The sequence below is a fragment of the Trachemys scripta genome, chromosome 12 (genome assembly GCF_013100865.1).
Source record: "Trachemys scripta elegans isolate TJP31775 chromosome 12, CAS_Tse_1.0, whole genome shotgun sequence".
Classification (NCBI taxonomy): Eukaryota; Metazoa; Chordata; order Testudines; family Emydidae; genus Trachemys; species Trachemys scripta.
The window spans coordinates 25,971,673-25,979,524 of NC_048309.1; the positions used below are offsets into that span (position 1 = coordinate 25,971,673).

Below are 7,852 nucleotides of genomic sequence, written 5' to 3' on the forward strand. Positions count from 1 at the left end.
ACCTGAATTCCCGCATCTCCTGTCTGTCAGCTATCGTTCGCTTGGCAGCCTGAGCTCCGATTTCTAACGCAGCGTTTTGCTCTGGCCTATTGTGGTTCTCATGTCCGGGGGCGCCTTGGCCCCTGGCATCAGGAGCGGTGCTAAGGAGGCTGCTTTTCAAAGGTCCTTAAGTAGAGTTGTCAACTTTCTACTTGCACAAAACCAAACGCCCTTGACCCAACCCCTTTCATGCCCTTCCCCAAGGCCCCACCCCCACTCACTCCAGCCCAGCCCACCTCCCTCAGTCGCTCGCTCTCACACCCTCACTCACTTTCACTGGGCTGGAGCTGGGGGTTGGAGTGCAGGGAGGGGGTGAGGGCTCCGGTGGGGATGCGGGCTCTGGGATTGGGCTGGAGATTAGGAGTTTGGGGTGCCAGAGGGGGATCCGGGCTGGGGCAGAGGGTTGGGGTGCGGACTCTAGGAGGGAGTTTGGGTGCGGGAGGGGGCTCAGGGCTGGGGTAGGGGATTGGGGTGCGGGTGGGGGTGTGGGGTCTGGGAGGGATTAGGGTACAGGAGGGGGTTCCGACCTGGGGCAGGGGGTTGGGGTGCCGGGTGTGAGGTCTGGGAGGGAATTTGGGTGTGGGAGGGGGTTCCGACCTGGGGCAGGGTTTCTGGGTGCGAGCTCCGGCCAGGCGGCGCTTACCTCAGCCGGCTCCCGGTCAATGGCACACGGGTGCTAATGCAGGCTCCTAACCCCTAGTCTCCCTCCGCTGGCAGGCTCTGAGCAAGGCCTGCCCAGAGAACATGGATGACGAGCTCTCGATCCTGCTGACAGCACCCCCCAGCACAGACAAACTCCAGCACATCTTGGAGGTGAGCAGAATGGGGAGGGGCAGCAGGGTTTTACCTTAGCCCTGGGGACTCCTAGAAAGAAGAGACTGGAAAATCCATGTTTCTATTGGATCCTTCCAAGTATGCATTTGTGATATAAACTCACTGGGTGACCTTGGGGTAACTCACTTCTCCCTTACGGCATCAGTCTTCTCCACTATCAAATCTACACTGGGGAAGAAGGACAGAAGCCCCGACAATCACCTTCACCTCTGGGTGTCTGGTCCTGGGAGCCGAAACCAACTGGACTATCTGCCCCATCTCCTAAACTGCCCTGTCTTTCCCTCCTAGGGCCTGGTCCTTAGTACTCAGCCTGGCCCCTTCCCAGCTTGTCCCTGACCTTTAAAGGACTCTCCAAGCCCCTCCCATGCCTGCTTCCCTTGGGGTCTCTCTCCTGGCTGAGCACAGGCTGCCCTTCTATCTCTCAGCAGGCCTGGGTCCTAGTCACAGGCTGCGTCTTGTCACGTGACCCCCGCACTTATTCCCTTCACCCTAGGGAGCTGCATCACCTGGGCCAGGTGCAGTTGAGCTCCAACCCCTTTCCTGGCCATCTCACCCTGGGACAGGTTGAAACTGGTAACCTGTGGGTAACAGTAACTGGTTGCTCGCAAAGGTGCTGAAGACACAATGGAAGAGGAAATCCTTTGGCCTGAATTGAAATTATTCCGACTTAAAGTGAATGAGAGAAAATAGGTTCAGAGTTCTCTTCCTAGCAGCAGAAAATGTAGCGATTGATAGAGGTTCAGGTCAGAAAGGACCATTCTGTGCATCTAGTCGCCCCTCCTGTATAACTCAGGGCCTAGAATGTGACCAAGTGGTTCCTTCAGCCAACCATAGCATGGGACTGAGCCAGAGCACGTCTTTTGGAAGGACATCCACATGCAGGAGAGCCAGCTGGCTACCAGAAAATCTCTCTTCTGCAGTGACGTAGGGTTAAGGGACACGGGGGAAAAGACATGGAGGCTGTGACTAAACTTAGAGCAGCAAGGCCAGGAAAACCAGGGTTAGGTCCCAGGCCTGGCTATCAGATCTGCTGTTTTCTATTCCTGGCTTTGGGACCATGAGCGAGTCTCTGCACTGCTGGGTGCCTCGGTTTCCCCAGCTATCAAATGGAGCTAATCAAGGTTTTGTTTGTTCTCCCCATTTTACAGGGTGGGAAACTGAGACACAGTTGGGACCTGTGTACACTACAGGTCTGTCATGTGTTTGTAATCTGCTGACCCCCACATGTTGTTCAGAGCCTATGGACAACACAGCTCCTAAAAGTACGTTTGTTCTGTGCTTATCCCCTATGTACCAGCAGGGCTGGACAGCATTTCTCACTGTGATGTGGGGATCAGGTCCTGGGTACTAAGGGTCTGAAGAAGCTCTCAAGGACTAATTTTTTAAAATAATTGTTATCAATGAATTGGGAGAAAACATACAATCACTGCGGATAAGATTGGGGGGTGACAAAATACAGGCAGAGTGGTAATTCCTGATGGCGAGAGGGCAGTTATACAGAGCGATCTGGCTCATTCGGCAAGCTAGACCCATTCAAAGAAAACAAGTTTGAGCAGAGCCCAGTGCAAGGTCCTATACGTAGCCACAAGGCACGCCGGCCACACCTCCAGAATGGGGACGTGTATCCAGGAAAGCAGTGACTCTGAAAAGGATTTAGGGGCCAGAGTGGAGAAGCCACTCAACATGAGCTCCCAGTGTGATGCTGTGGTGAACAGGGCTAAAGCCATCATTAGACGTAGGAGCAGAGCCGTGAGTAGGATAGGGAGGTGACACAGCAGCAGTGAGACTGCTATTGGAATACTGCCTCCAGTCTTGGTGTCCTCCTTTGAAAAAGATGGTCCTAGAAATTGGAGCTGGGGCAGCAAAGAGCCACCAAATGTTCTGAGGGCTGGAGAAAAATGCCTTCTAGTGAGCTATTGAAAGAGCTCAACTTGTTTAGCTTATCAAAAGAAGATTGAAGGGGACTTCATTGAAGTGTTGAAGTGCCTTAATGGAGAGAAAATACTGGGTATTAAAGGGCTCTCTAGTCTAGCAGAGAAAGGCAGAACAAGACCCAATGGCTGGAAGGTGAAAAGAGACAAATTCCTGTGACAAATAAGGCACAAATATTCAACAGCGAGGATGATTGAACACAGGAAGAAGCTACCAAGGAAAGTGGTGGATTCTCCATCTCTTGATGTCATTAATAAAGACTAGATGCCTTTCCGGAATGTGTTTGCCCCAAAAGTAGCTATTGTGGTGGACAGGAGGCCTGTGATATGCAGGGGGTCAGATTAGATGCTCTAACTGTCTCTTCTGCCCATAAAGTCTACTCATTTCTGAGAAACCGAGTGTAGCATTCGGAGCAGCTTCTGCTGTTTTACTGTCTAGCCGGCTTGCTTCCTAGAATGAACACTCATTGAGCGGGGTGATCCACAGGGAGTAGCTCAAACCTCCAAAGTGTCTGCCCTGTGGCAGGACATTAGCACTGCAGGGGAGGGGTGGGTGTGGCAGTGACATCACAAAGGCTTTTTGCAGGACCTCAGCCTATTGGCCAAAGGTGCTGGGGAGGTGGTGACCTCACAGAGGGATGCTGACATCAGCCAGGCAGGACAGGGGCGCAGGGCCAGGGAAACCTCAGAGACCCCTGTGGCTTTGCTTCAGCAAGTCTCCTTCTCGAGATCTCTCTTTGAGGTCTGAGAGAGTATTTGGGTTCATGTATGTGAGCACCAGGAGGAACCTCTTTTGAGTTTTCTCCTTTCTTTTTCCTGATTTCACTAGAAAACTGACGTCCCTGTTTAGAAGGTAAGAGCCTCCGAGAGGTTTGGAACCTGTTCAGTCTGCTGCATCTGGCGCCAGCTGAATTTTAGGCATGGAAAACACTAGCTTAAGGTGGCCAAATTTTATTCCCCACCTGGGATTTTGTCCCTTAGAATCTTTGGGGACATTAAGGTTTGTCCTTTTTCTTTTACCTTTTCCTCCATCCCTCCCTCCTTTCTTTTCATCTCTTACTTCTTTTGTCCTTTCCCTGTTCCCCTCCCACCACCAGGAGGGGTGTGTGTGTGTCGTGGGGGGTGCTCTACAACTCCCATTGTGGGAGGTCCACCGAAAAATGTGGAGCTGAAATAGTGCTCAGACAGTGATCCCGAGCGGTGACCTGGGCCATCCTTTGGGCTCTCTGGTGAGAACCCTCGGTCTCTACCCTGATTGGCTGAGCAGGGGGTTATTGACAGGGAGGAGACTCAGGTCCCTGTTGTTTTCTTTTAAGACCAAGTAAATAGTCATAACCAGTCATATGTTCGACAAATTTTGCTGCTTCTCTGCAGTTCATTATTTTCTCTACCATTCCAGTTGTCCTAAAATACTTGCTGAATAATTACTATGAACTCTTGCTGGTCTGGAACTCACTTGAGAGCACTTTATTCAGGTCATTCAATGTCTGAAATTCAAGATCCGATGGTTAGTTTGAAAATCAGGGCTCTTGGGTCCTATTCCCAACTCTGCCACGGACTGGCTGTGTGACCTAAGACAAGTCAATTCTCCTTTCTCAGCCTTAGCTTCTCCCTCTTTCAAGTAGGGATAACAATCTGCTCCTACCTACCTCCCGGCAGGTGGAGGATGGGGATCTATTGGAGAGTGTCACTAGGAGCAGTGCATAAGATGAGGTGTCCTATCATGTTTTCTCAGATCAGATTAGGACATAATAGAATGGCTGAAATAGTCTATTTTATTTGTATTTTATTATGTTGCAATTGTTAAGAGCAGCAAGTACTTAGCTCAGACTGAAACATCTCATCTAATTTTTGAGATCTAAGTGTCTCCTCTTTGTGTAGCTCAAACCTCCAAAGTGTCTGCCCTGTGGCAGGACATTAACACTGCAGGGGAGGGGTGGGTGTGGCAGTGACATCACAAAGGCTTTTTGCAGGACCTCAGCCTATTGGTCAAAGGTGCTGGGGAGGTGGTGACCTCACAGAGAGATGCTGACATCAGCCAGGCAGGACAGGGGCTCAGGGCCAGAGAAACCTCAGAGTCCCCTGTAGCTTTGCTTCAGCAAGTCTCCTTCTCGAGGTCTCTCTTTGAGGTCTGAGAGAGTGTTTAGGTTCACGTACATGAGCGCCAAGAGGAACCTCTTTTGAGTTTTCTCTTTTCTTTTTCCTGATTTTACTAGAAAACAGACGTCCCTGTTTAGAAGGTAAGAGCCTCCGAGAGGTTTGGAACCTGTTCAGTCTGCTGCATCTGGCGCCAGCTGAATTCTAGGCATGGAAAACACTAGCTTAAGGTGGTCGAATTTTATTCCCCACCTGGGATTTTGTCCCTTAGAATCACTGGGGACATTAGGGTTTGTCCTTTTTGTTTTACCTTTTCCTCCATCCCTCCCTCCTTTCTCTTCATCTCTTACGTCTTCTGTCCTTTCCTCTGTTCCCCTCCCACCACCAGGAGGACTCTGTGTGTGTGTCGTGGGGGGTGCTCTGCAGTGGGAACAGGGACAATTCTCCAACTTTGGGCAGTCGAGAGCCTGGGTGAGATAAGGGGCGTTAAAGCCCTTTGTGAAGGAGAAAGGGGAGTTTCACGGTGTTGAGCACCAAGGAATTCTAAACTTTGCTAAAACATCTAGTCTGCAGAAACCAGAAATGGTTGGGGCCACATTGTAACCATTGTCTTTTTTAAAGCCCATTGAGGGATGTGAGTCCCACCCTTTTAGGTATCTGGGGTGCTGGGAGAAGAGAAGAGGTGCCTGTCTCCATTTTATGGCCTCAACAAACTAAGTGCTGTGCCCCAGTTCTCGTCAGAGATCCCTGAAAAAGAACGTCTTCCCATCCATTAACATACCTGGAAAGATACTGGAACTCCTTATTAAACAATCAGTTTGTCAGCACCTACAGGACAATTTGATTGTTAGGACTAGTGAGCATGGACTTGTCAAGAACAAATCATTCCAAACCAATCCTAGCTCCTTCTTTGGCAGGGTTCCAGGCCTAGTGGAGGTGGGTAAACAGTAGATGTGATCCATCTTGGAGTTAATAAGGATATTCTCACAAACAAACTAGGGAGATGTGGTCTAGATGCAGTTAGTATAATATGTGTGCACAGATGGTTGCAAGCCCGTACTCCAACAGCCCAGAACCAAACACTCCTCCTCCTGGGCAGTGCGCTCCGACCTCTAATGGTCAGATGCTGCTTAGCACTGTCAGAGCAGCTTTTGCTGGGGGGATTCTCCCAGCACTTTCCAATAGTGGGAAAGTATGAAATCCCCATTTGACTGCTGGGGACAGAGCCTAGAGGGGGCAGCAACTTACTTCAAGCCCACAGGTCAATAGGAAACCAGCAATGGAACCCAGGAGTCCTGACTCCCAGTTCCCTGCTCCAATCACTCCAGCGGAGCACACTCCCTCTCAAAGCAGGGGGACCGGACATGAGGGCCTGGTTGTAATTGCCAGCTGTGGGAGGGAGTGTGCAGCAGTGGTTAGTGAAGGGGCCTGGAAATAAGGACTGCTGGGTCCAATCCCTGGCTCTGACACTTGGTGTGACCCTGAGCCAGTAGCTTCCCCGCCCCAGGCCTGGTTCTCATCAGTGGGGTTGGGGTCGCAGCCCCTACAGCCCAGGGGGGTTGGGAGGCTCCAGGAAGTGTGTAAAGTGCTGGGATGGGAGGAGCTGGGAGGCGCTGTCACCCCCGCACTAGGCCAGTGTTCTGCACCCCCTGCTGCTGGCCAAGTTTCTCTGTCCCTTGGCAATAAGACAGACTCTTGTTTTCACAGCCAGTCGATCGCCCAGTGCTATCACCCTGCCTGCTGGCTGGGCAGGGTAACTCCTCAGGTCACCACCACTCTCTCCAGCCTGCCTTGGCTTTGGGGAGTGAGGAGAAGGGCGAGGAATGACACTGAACATCCTCCATCCATCGCTCCGTCAGCAGAGCAAGTGAGTGGCATTAGGGTTCCCCGTTGGCATCCCCTGTCTGTCTGGGGAGAGGCAGAAAGAGGGGGAAAGAATCTCTCCCAAAGGAGATTGGATTTGCAAACCGCCCCCAGGAGTCCCTCGCTCTCAGACCGGGGAGGGGCTTCTCCAGAGCCGTCTCCAGTGTGTTTTTGGAAAGGTCCCAGCAATGGGGCTCCCAACCCTTCCCTTGTGGGAGACCGTTCCCCAGGCTGAGCGTCTCTGAGCTGGGCCATACCCTGTGAGCTGCTGAGCGTGGAAATCAATGGGAAAGGCAGGGGTCCTGGCCTTGCTCTGCCTCGGGACTTTGACGTGGGGAATGGTTTCCCAGGAGAAGTCCGGACTCCTGGGTTCTGTTCCTTCTCTAGCCTGGCGGGGAGTTTGGTCTGGGATGGCAGGAGGGAGCTGCTTGTCCAAAGTGACTGAATCCAGTGTTCGAAAAGGAGACTCCCCGGGCATTGCAGCCCTAGGGGTGACGAGGGGGAACGCTGGGAGCAGATCATGCCATGAACTCCTGCCAGTGCGTGTAGATTGCATTACATGCACCCCTGTGGGGGAGGAGGAGCTGCTCTGGCTGGGGCAGGGATGGGGAGGGACCAAACAGGCTGGTTAGTGAGAGGCTGCCTTGACCCCAGACTCACGCCCGCTCCCCGCTCGGTTCCAGGATGGCCAGGCTCCTGAGGATGTTCAGGAAGAAGGCTCTGCAGGTGGCCCCAGAGCCTGAGGGAAGCAGCTGCCATCTTCCTCAGGAGCAGAACGGCTCCTCTGTCCCCCTGGCGGGGAAGGAGCTCCCGGCCAGGCCAGGAGGAGGAAGTGCCCAGCCTTCTGGCGGAGAAAACCCGCTCCCAGCGCAGGCGCCGAGGTGGGAGAGGCCAGGTCGAAATGGAGCTGGGCCAGGCTGCGGCTGGGCAGGCAGGACCCAGTGCAGGAGGGGAGCCGGGCAGGGTGACTCTGGGGCATGTTGTGTGGGCAGCAGCGGCCCCAGGAGCCCAGCCCTGATTCCCAGCAGGAGGCATCACCCTGCCCGGTCAGTGAGGACCTTCCAGCCTCCCCAGGGCAGGAGGTGGAG

At 52.9% G+C, this 7,852-nt stretch overlaps 1 long non-coding RNA gene across 2 annotated transcripts; it reads left to right on the forward strand.

The window, feature by feature from the left end:
• Positions 1–744: 744 nt before the first annotated feature.
• Positions 745–7,820, forward strand: LOC117885846. Of its 2 annotated transcripts, XR_004647862.1 has the most exons (4): positions 745–852; positions 2,022–2,135; positions 6,609–6,768; positions 7,448–7,820. It is a non-coding gene; the product is annotated as an uncharacterized LOC117885846 (long non-coding RNA). The 2 variants fall into 2 exon arrangements; XR_004647863.1 differs by lacking the exon at positions 2,022–2,135.
• Positions 7,821–7,852: the final 32 nt, after the last annotated feature.